At 39.1% G+C, this 16,823-nt stretch overlaps 1 protein-coding gene across 4 annotated transcripts in view; it reads right to left on the minus strand.

Annotated features, from left to right (window-relative positions):
- TBC1D12 (TBC1 domain family, member 12) overlaps window positions 1–16,823 on the minus strand; it is a 120,383-nt gene that overhangs the window by 80,428 nt on the left and 23,132 nt on the right. For 2 of the 4 annotated variants that reach the window (XM_010842166.1, XM_010842165.1), the window contains exon 1: window positions 16,753–16,817. The exons of the other annotated variants lie outside the window; for them this stretch is intronic. The gene's annotated coding sequence lies outside the window, so the exon portion shown is untranslated. Of the gene's footprint in view, window positions 1–16,752; window positions 16,818–16,823 lie in introns of those variants that run through there. 4 annotated transcript variants of the gene reach the window in all.

The following is a 16,823-nucleotide window of genomic DNA, read 5'->3' on the forward strand; positions in this document are numbered from 1 at the left end:
GTAAGCTACAGTCCATGGGGTCACAAAGAGTTGGACACAACTGAGTGACTTCACCTTCACCTTCTTCTGATAGAGACTGAATTTACATCAATGACTGGGATATCACACTTTAATAAAGAGACTGACAAGTACAGATAAACTACCACAAATGTATCCAAGCCCCAGTTTCTCAAGTCCCAAATCATCTGCTACACTGCTACCAGAGTCACTGTTCTAAAACACAATCTTAAGCATGTTGCCCTTGTTTTGAAAACCCATCAAAGGTCTGGTATGCTGCCACCCTTCATGGAATCAATTACAACTGTGTAGTTCTGTCACACAAACTCACTGATAATTTAGCCCCAACCTTTCTGTCTCCATTTTTGACACTTTACCTCACTTGCCCTAAGGTGTTGTTCTATTGTTGCTATTGTTTAGTTGCTAAGTCACTTCTGACTCTTTTTTGACCACATAGAGTGTAGCCTGCCAGGCTCCTCTGTCCATGGGATTTCCCAGGCAAGAATACCGGAGTAGGTTGCCATTTCCTTCTCCAAGGGATCATCACAACCCAGGGATTGAACCTGCATCTCCTGCACTGGCAGGCGGACTTTTTATTAACACTGAGCCACCAAAGAAGCCCTGCGTGCTAAGGTGAGGTCATACTAATAAGTCTCTACAGTTTCAAAAGTGCTGTGCTATTTCATGTATAATTCTGCATATGCTGTTGTGTGCCTGTCCTGGCTTCAGCCTCATTCCAATCCAAACCCTCCTCATTAGTCAAAACAAAACAAAACAGAAAAATTATGCATTCATGTTTCATCTACTGTGAAAAGTTCCCTAATGTCTCATGACCAAAGTTAATCACTCCTTCTCAGTGCCACTGACGCACCCTTGTATTTTCTTTTATAACACTAATCAGGTTTGTATTGTAAGTACTGATTTATATGATTCTCCCATCTTAAGTTTGTTAATAGAATATTTTTTCTCTTATTTCCTTAGTGCCTCATATATATAGTAGGGCTCAACAGCATTTGCTGAATGAATAAATGGTAAGAAAATCTCAAGCTAGTTCATAAGAATTGTATATGCTTAGCTAGAAGAGTCAAAAACAGATTCAATAGCAATCTTTAAATTTCTGAACAGCAGTTATGTAAAAGAACTCACTTGTTCTTTGTGGCTCTAAAGGGCAAATGAGGACCAGGAACATTACAAAGAGATACACTGTGCTTTGACATAAAGAACCTTCTAACAATTAATACCCTCAATGGGCTGCATTGAGGAAATAGAGTTGCTTGTTAGTGAAAGAATTCAAGCAGGGGCCAAACCACATCTATCAGGTGCCCACAGTCTCTCACAACAGAGAGGCGGACACTTAGCTCTGGGGGTTGTTGTTTAGTTGACACTTGGCTCATCTGACCTAGAAGCACTTTCTGAATTGAACTCGTCTTCCATCAGCATAATTGAAATATCTCTCCTGACCAAGGCAATTGTCTTTTATTCCACTTGATGTTATGACATTTCCATGAAAATCAAAAGATTTTGGTGGTCTCACACAACAGCAAAACAATCTTATCTCTTCATTACAACATGTAGCTAACTATTATTTTAATCAAGAACATTTTATAGTGGTTAGCTACTAATTTTTTTTTCTTCACGCAGTATAATTTTCACTTATGTTAATAGTAGAAACTATTTTGAAAGGTAATCACTGTCCTAGTATGGTATTCTTGTGCTTTTGGAAGTATATCACAAAGATGAACATCACTCTCTGGTTATACGTTCAATTACTGTGCTGGTTACCTCATATCATTTTTATCAAAAGCTACATTTTTTAATCTTTAGATAACAAATTTTGTGTACTCAACACCCAATTATGAATTACAACAAGTCTTTTGTTTTCCAAACAATACCCAAGCTCTTTAACTCTTGGTGTACTGATAAAGTTAAAAAGTCAATTCAACACGGGTGAGGTAAGGAGTGCAAAGGGCTATGTAATCAAAAAAGCAACTCAAATTTTATCACTCTTCACTACACAGAAGCTACGTAGTCAATTAAGACCTTTAATGATTTAAAACTTCAATAACTTACTTCAAAACTTAAATTTATACACAATATATCTTCCTGATAATGAATAACTTTCTTATGGGTGACAGATTTAAATTGTTTGCTACTTTTACCATGGTCCTTGTAGGAGAAACTTACCTTTTAGCACTGGAGCTCAAGTAAGAATACATTGTGTAAAACTGTATATTGCATTTATCTTATACTTTGATATATGTAATTTTTAATATATGAATCTGTCATACTAACAACCTAAACTTTTAAAGTCTAAATTAAACCTTATATATAGGTTTTCGAAAAGGCAGAGGAACCAGAGATCAAATTGCCAACATCTGTTGGATCGTTGAAAAAGCAAGAAAGTTTCAGAAAAACATCTATTTCTGCTTTATTGACTATACCAAAGCCTTTGACTGTGTGCATCACAATAAACTGTGGAAAATTCTGAAAGAGATGGGAATACCAGACCACCTGACCTGCCTCTTGAGAAACCTGTATGCAGGTCAGGAAGCAACAGTTAGAACTGGGCATGGAACAACAGGCTGGTTCCAAATAGGAAAAGGAGTACGTCAAGGCTGTATATTGTCACCCTGCTTGTTTAACTTATATGCAGAGTACATCATGAGAAATGCTGAGCTGGAGGAAGCACAAGCTGGAATCAAGATTGCTGGAAGAAATATCAATAACCTCAGATATGCAGATGACACCACCCTTAAGGCAGAAAGTGAAGAAGAACTAAAGAGCCTCTTAATGAAAGTAAAGTGGAGAGTGAAAAAGTTGGCTTAAAGCTCAACATTCAGAAAACTAAGATCATGGCATCTGGTCCCATCACTTCATGGCAAATAGAAGGGGAAAGTGGAAACAGTGGCAGACTTTATTTTGGGGGGCTCCAAAATCACTGCAGATGGTGACTGCAGCCATGAAATTAAAAGATACTTGCTCCTTGGAAGAAAAGTTATGACCAACCTAAACAGCATATTAAAAATCAGAGACATTACTTTACCAACAAAGGTCTGCCTAGTCAAGGCTATGCTTTTTCCAGTAGTCATGTATGGATGTGAGAGTTGGACTAGAAAGAAAGCTGAACGCCCAAGAATTAGTGCTTTTGAACTGTGGGTTTGGAGAAGACTCTTGAGAGTCCCTTGGACTACAAGGAGATCCAACCAGTCCATCCTAAATGAAATCATTCCTGAATATTCATTGGAAAGACTGATGATGAAGCTGAAACTCCAATACTTTGGCCACCTCATGCGAAGAGCTGACTAGTTTGAAAAGACCCTGATGCTGGGAAAGATGGAAGGCGGGAGGAGAAGGGGACGACAGAGAATGAGATGGCTGGATGGCATCACTGACTCAATGGATATGAGTTTGAGTAAACTCCGAGAGTTGGTGATGGACTGGGAGGTCTGGCGTGCTGCAGTCCATGGGGTTGCAAAGAGTCGGACACGACTGAGCGACTGAACTGAACTGATACAATCTGTCATTAAAAAATATTTCTTTTGCAAGACATAACCTGTTAAGAAGCTATGAAGGTTCTTAGTTGTTCAGTTGTGTCTGACTGTGACCCTATGGATTGTAACCCACCAGGCTCCTCTGTTGATGGAATTTTAGGCAAGAACACTGGAGTGAACTGATTTCTTCTGGTGGCCAGCGCAGGGTCTGAACCTGCATCTCCTGTGGCTCCTGCATTGCCAGGTGGATTCTTTACCACTGAGCGACCTGGGAAGCCCCAGGATGGGGATATTAGGGAAGTTAAGAGGAAGAGGCACAACAACTACCTTTAAGAAGTTGCCAGAAGCATCTGGGGCATTGATGTAAGCAGAACAGAAAAATAAATATGTAAATAACCTGTGGTAATACTCTGAAGCCCACAGACCAAAGTACAGAGCTAACTTCCAGCTAACACTTACTCTTTCCAGCAATTTTTTCTGCACAAACCTCTTCAAATTCATTTTCTAACAGTTTCTCTTGTCTCTAGTGAAACCCCCACACCTTCCCAATTTTGTCTCCTTTCTTACTACCTGAACTGGAATGTGTAAAAACAAAGTATTTATCTTTAGTGTATTTTGTTCTCCCTGTGCTGTTTTTAGAAAGGAGGCAAATGAGCATTTTATGTTTTTCTAACAACAACAACAAAAATCAATACAGTGTTGTGGTCTTTGAAGAACTTTTTCCTTGGACAGCAAAAGAAAAGCATTTTGCCTACTTGACTAGAAAATGACTACAAACAGTCTAGATGAAAACCACATTTGGAAATTCTAAATAATGTAGTTGTATATTACAGTATTGGGGAAAATATGAGAACACAGCACAGAATTTGATTTCAAAACTATCATGTTCATTTCCAAACTTAAAATGTTTTCATCTGTGTGAGGTTAGAGAGAGACAGAAGGAAGTATTTTTTTAACCAAGAAACCCAAAATCAAATTTAAATTAAAAAGAAACTGAAAAGCAAATTCAAAGGTAAATTAAAAATTAAACACATTACCAAGTTAACTCTTAAACTAGCCCTAAGTAGGAATGTAACTTGTGGCTTGATTTCCTAGGTAAACTTCTCTTAATCGCAGGAAAGAGCCTGCTGAAAAGCCAGACAGTCACATGGGTTTCCCTCTCTTTCTTGTTTTGGCTACAGAAATAAGAAGTGCAAGAAAGCCTGAAGCAGCAAATTCTGGAGGGGAATAAGCCACATGCAACATGCAGAATTTTTTCTTAAAGGCATGGAAAAGAATTACAACTACTCAGCAGAAGGAAGGGAAATTAATGCCCTTTTTGATAAACTATAAATAAGAAGTAAAGTTCTGACTCCATGTTAAAGAGACCTGAGTAAAGTTTTTTGAGTTCAAGTGTTTCACAGAACATGTAAGTACGACTATCTAAAACCACATAAAGTGAAAGTAAAAGAACTTTCCCACTAATAAAAAGGAAAACAGGATTTTAATTATGCAGAGATAGCTTCTCAATCTAGTGAAAGTTAGTAAAATACTTCTATATTTGTACTTGTATCTCTTCTCTCCTATATCTCTATTTATACTCATCAATTACATAATACCTCAATATGACCCAATTTTAAGTAAAGCAATCTAAGCTTTAAATGTATGTTGTACCTTCTTTTAGTTACTACCTAGAGAGCTCTGCCTATCAATAATTTCAGCTGACACCTGAACAACTCGGGGACTAGGGAGACCTAACATAGTCAAAAATCCCAGTATAATCTTACACTCCGCCCTTCTTATCTGCAGTTCAGTTCAGTTCAGTTGCTCAGTCATGTCCGACTCTTTGCAACCCCACGGACTGCAGCACACCAGGCTTCCCTATCACCAACTCCTGAAGCTTGCTTAAACTCACATCCATCAAGTTGGTGATGCCATCCAACCATCTCATCCTCTGTCATCCCTTTCTCCTCTGCACCCAGGAATTCAATCAACAAAGGATGGTGTAGGACTGTAGTTATTTATTATTGAAAAAAATCCACATGTAAGTGGACCTGGGCAGTTCAAACTCCTGTTTGAAAACAGTCAACTGTATTTCACGAATTATAGTGTGGTAACCACTTTCATCAGAATCACTTGAGAAATTCTGTTAAACATTTGGATTCCTACTGGACCCCACCCAAGATCTACAGAATCAAAAAAAAGTGCTCAAGAAATCTGCATTCTTCACATCCCTCCCCATCTCCCACCACAGGTAATTTTAAACACTGCTGCTGCTGCTACTGCTAAGTCACTTCAGTTGTGTCCGACTCTTTGTGACCCTATAGACAACAGCCCACCAGACTTCTCTGTCCATGGGATTCTCCAGGCAAGAATACTGGAGTGAATTGCCATGCCTCCTCTAGGGAGGAGGTCTTCCTGACCGAGGGATCGAACCTGGGTATCTGATGTCTCCTGCACTGGCAGGCAGGTTCTTTACCACTAGAGCTGCCTGGAAAGCCCAGTTTTCAACACTAGTGTTCAATAACTACTGTAGTTGGGTCTAAGCAACAAGCAGTCAGAACTCCCTGGGGACAACTTTTAATGTAGCCAATAGGGTTCCTAGGAAGAGAAATAAGTTTGGCTTTCCCTTTCTGAATAATACATTTAGAGATGGGTAACAAATGTATCACTTCAAAATCTTCCAATGTTTCCACATTTCCCCATAGCTTTCCCACCACAACATACTAAGTATAAAATATATGAGCAAGCCAGGTTAAAAGGCTCATGAATTTAAACTTAAAAAGTGTCTTTCCCTATCTATGCTGCTGCTAAGTCACTTCAGTCGTGTCCGACTCTGTGTGACCCCATAGACGTCAGCCCACCAGGCTCTCACGCCCCTGGGATTCTCCAGGCAAGAACACTGGAGTGGGTTGCCATTTCCTTCTCCAATGCATGAAAGTGAAAAGTGAAAGTTAAGTTGCTCAGTCAGGTCCGACTCTTAGCGACTCCATGGACTGCAGCCTACCAGGCTCCTCCGTCCATGGCATTCTCCAGGCGAGAGTACTGGAATGGGGTGCCATTGCCTTCTCCGTTCTATATAAGGTCCTTAAAATAACAAAAGATACAAATATTTTAATCTTTATCAACATTCTCTCCTTTCAGTTCCTTCTCAGACTTGCTTTTTAGGCAAAGCTTCAAGACTTCTAAAAATCCTGTATCATTACACCAGAGTCCATTTTAACACCCATCCAATCCCAAATACAAACTGTTTTAAAATCTACTACACATGGAGATTCCTTAAAAAACTGGAAATAGAACTGCCATATGACCCAGCAATCCCACTGCTGGGCATACACATGGAGGAAACCAGAATTGAAAGAGACACATGTACCCCAATGTTCATCGCAGCACTGTTTATAATAGCCAGGACATGGAAACAACCTAGATGTCCACCAGCAGACGAATGGATAAGAAAGCTGTGGTACATATACACAATGGTAATATTATTCAGCCATTAAAAAGAATACATTTGAATCAGTTCTAATGAGGTGGATGAAACTGGAGCCTATTATACAGAGTGAAGTAAGCCAGAAAGAAAAACACCAGTACAGTATACTGATGCATATATATGGAATTTAGAAAGATGGTAACGATAACCCCATATGTGAGACAGAAAAAAAGAGACACAGATATATAGAACAGTCTTTTGGACTCTGTGGGAGAAGGCGAGGGTGGGATGATCTGAGAGAATAGCATTGAAACATGTATATCATCATATATGAAACAGATCACCAGTCCAGGTTCGATGCATGAGACAGGGTGCTCAGGGCTGGTGCACTGGAATGACCCAGAGGGATGGGATGGGGAGGGAGGTGGGAGGGGAGTTCAGGATGGGGAACACATGTAAACCCATGGCTGATTCATATCAATGTATGGCAAAAACCACTATAATATTGTAAATTATTAGCCTCCAACTAAAATAAATAAGTTAAAAAAATAAAATCTACTACACAAATTGTGCAATGCTTCTTTAGTGAGTACACAAAAAATTCATCTCGGGCTCTCCCTTTTTTTAAACCAGTAATTTCAGTGAGGGAGTTGGGAAAGGGATTGTGGCAGTCTCCTGTAGTCTGAATAATAAGATGTGGGTCGTCACTATACACCACATAATAAATACAAGGCATTTGCCGTATTATCTCATTTAATGCTCATGACAATCCCATGAGATAGCTATCGTTATGACCCATATTTTACAGACGAGTTGTCTAAGGTCCAGAGAGGTCAAGTTACCTATCTGTAAGTACACAGCTAGTAAGCTAATTTTCATTCCAATCCCAAAGAAGGCCAATGCCAAAGATGTTCAAACTATCATACAACTGAGCTCACTTCACATGCTAGCAGGGTTATGCTCAAAGGTCTTCAAGCTAAATGTAACAACTCTGTTTAGAAGAGGCAGGAACCAGAAATCAAACTGCCAACATGGAGAAAGCAAGGGAATTCAGAAAAACATTTAGTTCTGTTTCATTGACTACAAGAAAACCTTTGCCTGTGTGGATCACAACAAACTGTGGAAAATTCTTAGAGTTGAGAATACCAGATCACCTTACCTGTCTCCTGAGAAACTGGTATGTGGGTCAAGAAGAAACCGTTAGAACCAGATGCAGAACAACTGACTGGTTCAAAATTGAGAAAGGAGTATGACAAGGCTGTATATTTTTACCCAGCGTATTTAACATACACGCAGAGTACATCATACAAAATGCCGGACTGAATGAATCACCAGCTGGAATCACGATTGCCAGGAGAAATATCAACAACCTCATATATGCAGATGATACCACTCTAATGGCAGAAAGTGAAGAGGAAATAAAGAGCCTCTTGATAAGGGTGAAACAGGATAGTGAAAAAGCTGGCTTGAAACTCAACATTAAAAAAACTAAGATCATGTATACCTGTGGCGGATTCATTTTGATATATGGCAAAATCAATACAATATTGTAAAGTTAAAAAATAAAATATAAAAACGATAATATACAAAGCTATTAAGGAAAAAAATAAATATTTTTGAAAACCAAAAAAAAAAACAACACTAAGATCATGACATCTGGTCCCATCACTTCATGGCAAACATTTGGGGAAAAAGTTGAATCAGTGACAGATTTTATTTTCTTGGGCTCCAAAAATCACTGCAGATGGTGACTACAGCCATGAAATTAAAAGACACTTGCTTCTTATAAGGAAAACTATGATAAACCTATACAGTATAGTAAAAAGCAAAGACATCACTTTGCTGACAAAGGTCTGTATAGTCAAAGCAATGGTGTTTCCAGTAGTCATGTACAGATGTGAGAGTTGGACCATAAAGAAGGCTGAGTGCCCAAGAATTGATACTTTTGAACTGCTAGAGAAGATTCCCGAGAGTTCCTTGGACTGCAAGGATATCAAACCAGTCAACCCTAAAGGAAATCAACTGTAAATACTCATTGGAAGGACTGATGCTGAAGCTGAAGCTCTAATAGTTTGGCCACCTGATGGGAAGAGCCAACTCGTTGGAAAAGACCCTAATGCTAGGAAAGACTGAAGGCAAAAGGAGAAGGGGGAGGCAGAGGATGAGATGGTTAGACAGCATCACTGACTCAATGGGCATGTGCTGTGCCTATGCTCAGTCACTTCAGTCATGTCAGACTCTTTGCAACCCCATGGACTGTAGCCTGCCAGGCTCCTCTGTCCATGGGATGCTCCAGTCAAGAACACTGGAGTAGGTTGTCATGAGACTGTTAGATAGCATCATCGAATCAATGGACATGAATTTGAACAAACTCTGGGAGATGGTGGATGACAGATGAGTCTGGTGTGCTGCAGTGCATGGGGTCACAAAGAGTCGGACACAACGTAGTGACTATAAAACAACAACAAGCTAATTGAAATCCAAGCAGTCTAACTCCACAATCAACATCTTTAAGCAGTACACTATAACCATCCAGGGCTTCCCTTGTGGCTCAGCTGGTAAAGAAACCATCTGCCATGAGGGAGACCTGAGTTCAATCTCTGGGTTGGGAAGATCCCTTGGAGAAGGGAAAGGCTACCCACTCCAGTATTCTGGCCTGGAGAATTCCACGGACTGTATAGTCCATGGGGTCACAAAGAGTCAGACACGACTGAGCAACTTTCGCTTCACTTTACTTCACTTCTATATCCATCCTATAGCTTAAAGATTCCACCTGCCAAGGGCAAGTCCCCTGAATCCATCCACCTAAGGGCTGTGGATTATGAAGCATCTAATTTTTTTAATGTGCTTTTAGGTTAATTTGCAGTATAACAAGGCTAGGGACTATTGTACTAAGCTATCAGTTCCCCAAAGTGGCACACTGGCAAACTTTGAGGAAAAAATCATGGTCTGGAAGTTAAAGTATCAAACTCCAATTCACTGATTAACTAGAATGTACTTATTATCTTACTCTCTCACTTTCCTACTCCAAAGAAATCATAAAGAAAAAAAAAATCTAGAATTGCTAAAGAAAAAAAAAAGAGCTGCTGGTCTGTTTATGAGATGCTTATGAGACACTAAACAAAGATCACTGATGTTGAGACTGATGTTTAGCATGATTACTCTCAGGCAGAGTTAGGCCTTTACCAAAAAAACGTTCAAGACAGAATTTAGAGTTGAAGGGGTATTTCTATCCCTGGCAACTTTTTCATTTTACAGATGAAAAATCATGCTGTTTTTTAAAAAAGCATTCTCTTTAACTCAATTCAATTCACATATGTAGTATTTAGCCAACAAATATTTGAGTTTTATTACAACAGTGAGTGCAAGTGAATCACACAACATCATAGTGTATTGGAGCTGAAAGGTACTCTGAATCTCTAAATTTCATAGATGAGGAAAGTGAAGTGAAGAAATTTAGTAATTTGCCCAAGATCACATAAATTGTTTAATGATACAAGAAAAGAAACTACCCAGGACAAAAGTCAAGTTTCTTATTTCTCAAGACAAGAGTATTTTCACTACATCAAAAGCTATGTTTTCATTCATAAACTTCTTATAATTCACAGAAATCAATGTATTAGCTTCAAACCCCAGGAATCATACCTATGCCCAGTTCTGATTTTTTTTTTAATTAACTCTCTGTCTCTGGGCAAATAGCTATAAAATAAAAATAAACCCTACCTTTCTTAGGTCACAGGAATAATTTAGGAATCAAAAAAATATATAAAGGAAAGACATATTAAAATAATTTTATAAAAATATGAAATTATGTAAAATTAAAATATACTTGACTTTTTTTTCCAGAGGCAAATGGGTACTGGTTGTTAAATCCAAATAATCTGAAAAGCTTTAAAAAACATTGCTTTAGATCACTTAAACTCATTACTATGTCTAGTTCATTTCCAATACTAAATTAATACCATCTTACTAAGTGATGGCTAGCAAATAGAAGCTAACCCTGATTTTCCATAGAGTATTAAAGAATGAACAAAGTGACTCCTAAAATTCCTTCTACTTTAAACAGCTCTGATTTTACAGTAAAACACAATAGCTTCCCAAATAAAAGTCTTACAGCCAACAATAAAGGTGTGGTGCACGCGTGCTCAGTTGTGTCTATCTCTCTGTGACCCCATGGACTGTAGGCAGTCAGGCTCCTCTGTCCATGGAATATTCCAAGCAAGAATACTGGAGCCGGTTGCTACTTCCTTCTCCAGTGGATCTTCCCAACCCAGGGATCGAACCTGAGTCTCCTGTGTCTCCTGCATTGGCAGGCAGATTCTTTACCACTGAACCACCTGGGAAGGCTCTTTTAGTCAATAACTCTATGCTAAACAAAGCATGAAGTTTAACTGTAATAATGTACAAACGATGGATTCTTCAGTTCAGTTCAGTCACTCAGTCGTGTCCAACTCTTTGCTTAGTTGTGACAAATGTACCACAGTTATGTAATGTTGTCAACGGGAGAACTGGACAAGGGATATACCAGAACTTTCTATAGTACCTTTGCGACTTTTCTATAAACATAAACCTATTCTTAAAAAAGTATCTTAAAAAGTAAATCTCAAAAAATAAAATAAAAAGTAAATCTCTGTGTCTTACTCTAATCCACGGAAGCCTGGATTCTTAACCAATGGACCACCAGGGAAGTCCCAATTCCTAGTTAATATTAGTCTGCTTTGCTAACTGGGGCTTAGTGTTAAAATGTTAGTTTAGTTTAGCACTTCGAAATAATGTTTGAGTGATTAAAATTAACCAAGTCCCACAAAAATTAGAGTTTCCCAATACTTTCTACTGAATTTATACTCAGATGATTACATCTCTAACCATGAACTCCTTGAATCACTGTTGGATTTCTAATGGTTTGGTATAGATAACTAGTATTTTGCAGTTGGTTGGTTTTTTAAAGCAATTATTGGATCTGAGCAGGGGAAAGGGCTAGATATAAGAAAAGGAAACAAAGACTCTTCAGCCATTAGCTCCCCAATCTAATATTATAATGGGTAGCTTCACAACACTCTAAAATCTTAAAAGACTCATTTTTATTCTAGAGCAACTAATTACACATTCTTTTCAGTTTTTCTAAAATTTTACACATTTTAATTATACTAATATAAAAGTAAGGTCCAACAAAATTTCCTTAGTGACACATTAATGAATATTTTTATAGTATTGTAATAACAAAAAAAATTATGTTTAGAGCAAGATATTTCTTAATTCTCCTTTTAAATAATCATACCACACCTGTTATAAAGAACTGTTTGCTTTGGGGAGCTATAAAAATCTTTTAAAACTTATCAGAGGTTTGATATTTTACCTTTTCTTTACTGAAATGTTAAAGAAGGGGTTTTTTTTTGTTTGTTTGTTTTGAGAAACTGGTCCTGAAACTGTGGCTTTTATTTTAGTTGACTGGGAAGAATACACACTATAGGACAAATAAGGGAGCCCTATCTGACGAAAGTCAATGGTGGCTCAGTCAGGTGAATAATGATTTATTTCATCAACTAGGGTACATCACGGAGAAGGCAATGGCACCCCACTCCAGTACTCTTGCCTGGAAAATCCCATGGACGGAGGAGCCTGGTGGGCTCAGTCCATGGGGTCTCGAAGAGTCTGACATGACTGAGCGACTTCACTTTCACTTTTCACTTTCATGCATTGGAGAAGGAAATGGCAACCCACTCCAGTGTTCTTGCCTGGAGAATCCCAGGGACGGGGGAGCCTAGTGGGCTGCCGTCTATGGGGTCACACAGAGTCGGACACGACTAACGTGAGTTAGCAGCAGCAGCAGCAGCAGTGTACATCAACTAAATTTTGAGTAGTAGTGAAAATATGGTTGATTTTGTTGTTTCTGAGAATCTTAAATTAAGAAAAATAATAACAGAAATTTTCAAAATTCTCAATATCATAACAAAAAGAATATACATTCTCAACAATTTTCATAGTGGGGAGATTGGAGACTGCTTATATATGAAAGTGAAAGTCGCTCAGTCGTGTCTGACTCTGCAACCCCATGGACTATACAGTCCATGGGATTCTCCAGGCCAGAATACTGGAGTGGGTAGCCTTTCCCTTCTCCAGGGGATCTTCCCAGCCCAGTGATCGAACCCAGGTCTCCCACATTGCAGGTGGGTTCTTTACCAGCTGAGCTACAAGGGACGCCCAATATGTGAAAAGAAACCACTAAATGAGCCTACCATTGCTAGTCTTCCCTATTCAGCTACCCATAATAAAAAGAGATTCACAAAAAAATTTTTGTGCAATATTTAGGAAGTTTCAGAGTTGGTAACTACAGGGTAAGCTACACAAATCTCTATGTTCCAGAATCTATAAAATCAATCTATAAAGATTTATATAAATTCCAGAATCTATAAAGTTTATCTTTCAGATAGAAGGAAAAAAAATCTTTAGTATTTTTTGCCTACCTTAGTCATGCCCTTTTAAGTTACTAAATTCTTGTGATTTATCATGCAGATTTTGTAAAAAAATATATATATATTAACACTATTAGGAGACACAAATACATACTTGAGTGCTTCTAAACAACAGTGACTTTGCCAGTGCAATCAGAACAAAAGTATTCAATTTGAGTATTAATACTCAAAAGTATTAAATGGCTTTTAAAATACACCTATTAAGAGCATACATAAAAAACAAACCACTCTAGTTTGAAAACACGACATGGATTTGCTTAAAGGACCATAAAAATGGTTTAAAGTTACTTCACTTTCAGAACAGAATAATAAACATACCCTTGAGAAACAAAGGCTAGCCTACAAACACAAGAGATTTGTCTTTTAACTTTCATCTTCTCACTGCTAAGTTGTGAGAGTGGCAGCAGTGGATGCACCTAGCACTTCAAAACTTTTAGAGACAGGAAAAGGCCAAGGACCTGAGGGAATGTTACTTCTGCTGCTTATGCTGCTGCTGCTAAATCGCTTCAGTCCTGTCCAATTTTTTGCGACCCCATAGATGGCAGCCCACCATGCTCCCCATCCCTGGGATTCTCCAGGCAAGAATACTGGAGTGGGTTGCCATTTCTTTCTCCAATGCATGCTGCTGCTGCTGCTGCTAAGTCACTTCAGTCGTGTACGACTCTGCGTGACCCCATGGACAGCAGCCCACCAGACTTCCCTGCCCACAGGATTCTCCAGGCAAGAATACTGGAGTGGGTTGCCATTTCCTTCTCCTGAATGTTACTTCTAGGGCTCCCGTAATCAAGTCACTATAAACACAGATGCCCATGTGCAGCTGAGGCAAGCTCCCAACAGAGTCTGAAATAGAACTCACTTCATCTAGAAGGGAGGGCAAGCAGGAAGGAGATAATGAGAACTGTCCCATCTTGGACCAAATTCCTTTTTCTCCTACATGATTTCTACCCTACTCAGTGAGGCTTCTGTAAATGATGTGCCTTGATTGAACAAATTTTTGTAGTAACAGATAAACAGAGCCATAAAATGGTCTACTCTCTTTATTTGTAAAAGGTTAAAACAAACATGAAACTAGTCTTTTAAAGTATTTCTTGTTATAGATTTTTTGACCCAGTTAAGAGAAAGAGAGGAAATGGAAAGGAGAAGGGAAAGATTTAGATAATCAGGTGGGAAAGAAAAGAGTCACAGGTAAACAGAAGTTATGATTGAATTCCTGGAATGAAAATCAGGAACCCTGGTTTCTAACCCAGCTCTGCCATTAGCTGACAACTGTTTATGGGAAGAAAAACACTCCTAGGTTACAGGGAGAAGAGAAAATTTCTGATTATTCTTTTTGGAAATAGAAGATTTGTTCAAAATTACACTACCTAGAGAAGAGTAAAAGAGGGAGAGTCCATGAAAGTTGTCACTTCAACACAATCTGAATGGGATTCTTTATACAACACTAGATATTTTAGATTCAAAAATGAAGGTCATAGTCTTTGCCTTGAAGGTGTTCAGCATCTAGTTAAGGTTTTGACTAAAGGTTAACATAAAAATAGTCCTAATGTCTGATTCTGTCCTTTCCCAAGAATGTTATATGAAGGAAGCAATGATGCTTAGACTCTTGACATTCATATCTCAAAAACAAAGCTTAGAGAAATTAACTTCAGGGGACCTAAGTTTACTGACTTTACACTCAGTGTTCTGATACACATGAAAAGTGTATCATATGAACATCAACTAAGCCATATGAATGTCAACTAGCTATGCTCTCCAAAGCCCTGTTCAAATCTAAAACTGCCTGATACCTGACATCAAAACATGACCAATAAATACCCACAAGTTCCACCAAAAAAAAAAAAATACCTACAAGCTTCACACACCTTAAGAGCTTTAAAAATATTGCCACTACTAGCTTTAAGTATGTCTCTTTGCATAGATCTTTGCATAATTTGAGGGACAAATGCACATTTCACTACTATATATGTTGTCCTACGAGTAAAACAGGGCTTCTCTGATAGCTCAGCTAGCTGGTAAAGATTCTGGTAGCTCAACTGGTAAAGACTCTGCCTGCAATGCAGGAGACCTGGGTTTGATCCCTGGCTTGGGAAGATCCCCTGGAGGAGGGCACTGGCAACCCACTCCAGTATTCTTGCCTGGAGAATCCCCATGGACAAAGGAGCCTGGTGGGCTACAGTCTGTGGTCACAAAGAGTTGGACACCACAGAGCAACTAAGCACACACATGACTAAAACATAATTAGGATTTCCCCAATCTTGATTTAAACAACAGTTAATAGAGCAGAAAAGGGAATAAGAAACACTAATTTCAATCAGAAAACTCTGTCTGTGAGTCTACAAATACGCACACTAATTGTATAATCCTCTCAAATCTGAGACTCATTACTTGTTTCTTTATTTCTGGTTTTTGTCATGATCCCTGAAAAGGGAACAAAAACACAGAAGAAAGGAGAAAGAACTTTGAAAGGGAGGGTTTTCCAAGTTGGGAATATTTTCCTATTTGTCTAGAGACTTAAAAAAAAAGCGTGTCCAAAAAAAAAAAGCGTGTCAAAATCTGACTCACAGGAAACTGCTTTGTTACTACGGTGCATTAAGATGAGTATTTTCTAACGACGTATGTATCCCTATCAACGTCCCACTGAGAAACTTGGAATGTCCAGCACCACAATTTAACTTCAAGACTAGCAGGTCAAATCACATATACGACACCGTAAAAAATTAACAGAAGTTGCCGGAAAAAAGTATAGGTCTATCTAGCAAAAGTGGGGAAAAGGGATTTTTCTAGATAAAGCGCCATAGTAATTTGGTTTTAAAGGCTGGATCAAATTTTAAATACTAAACTGACAGTATTTTAATAAAGGCCCCTGAAACAGGCTGTTAAACGCTATGAAACTCAGCCACCTCTAATTTCAGTAATTCCCAAACTACTTGAATGGGTTTAGACTCCACGCAAAGAGACAGCTCTGAAAATGACTTCTCTTTCTCTTTCACAACCGCACCTGTACACACACACCCCGCACCGCCACCCGCCCCTAAATCCTAACAGTATAGTACACGCGGACGAAGAAGGCTGTCTATTTCTCCGGAAGAGGCAAAACTGTAGATATGGCACTAGCACGCTGGCCTAAATTCATAGAAACCAGATGTGAATGGCAGGTACAGCGTCCGGCTCAGGGAAGCACCAAGATTGGCTCCCCGCGCTCACAACTTCTCCGATCCAGACGCACAACACAATGCAGACCTAGTTCCTGGTCCCTCCTGTGACAAATCAAAGCTCAATCCTAACGCCAGCGAGAGCCACGCTCTGAGGCTGCCCTCACGTCGCTCTCCGCCCGCTCCCGGCCCCAAGCCCGCCCTGATCCCCGGCGTAGCCTGCGCTATACCTGGCGAAGAAGTCGGCGAAGCCGCCGCTCCGTCGAGCCCGAGCCGAGGTCCCGGCAAGGCCCTCCTCCGC

The sequence above is a fragment of the Bison bison genome, unplaced genomic scaffold, assembly GCF_000754665.1.
Source record: "Bison bison bison isolate TAMUID 2011002044 unplaced genomic scaffold, Bison_UMD1.0 scf7180017864172, whole genome shotgun sequence".
NCBI lineage: Eukaryota > Metazoa > Chordata > Mammalia > Artiodactyla > Bovidae > Bison > Bison bison.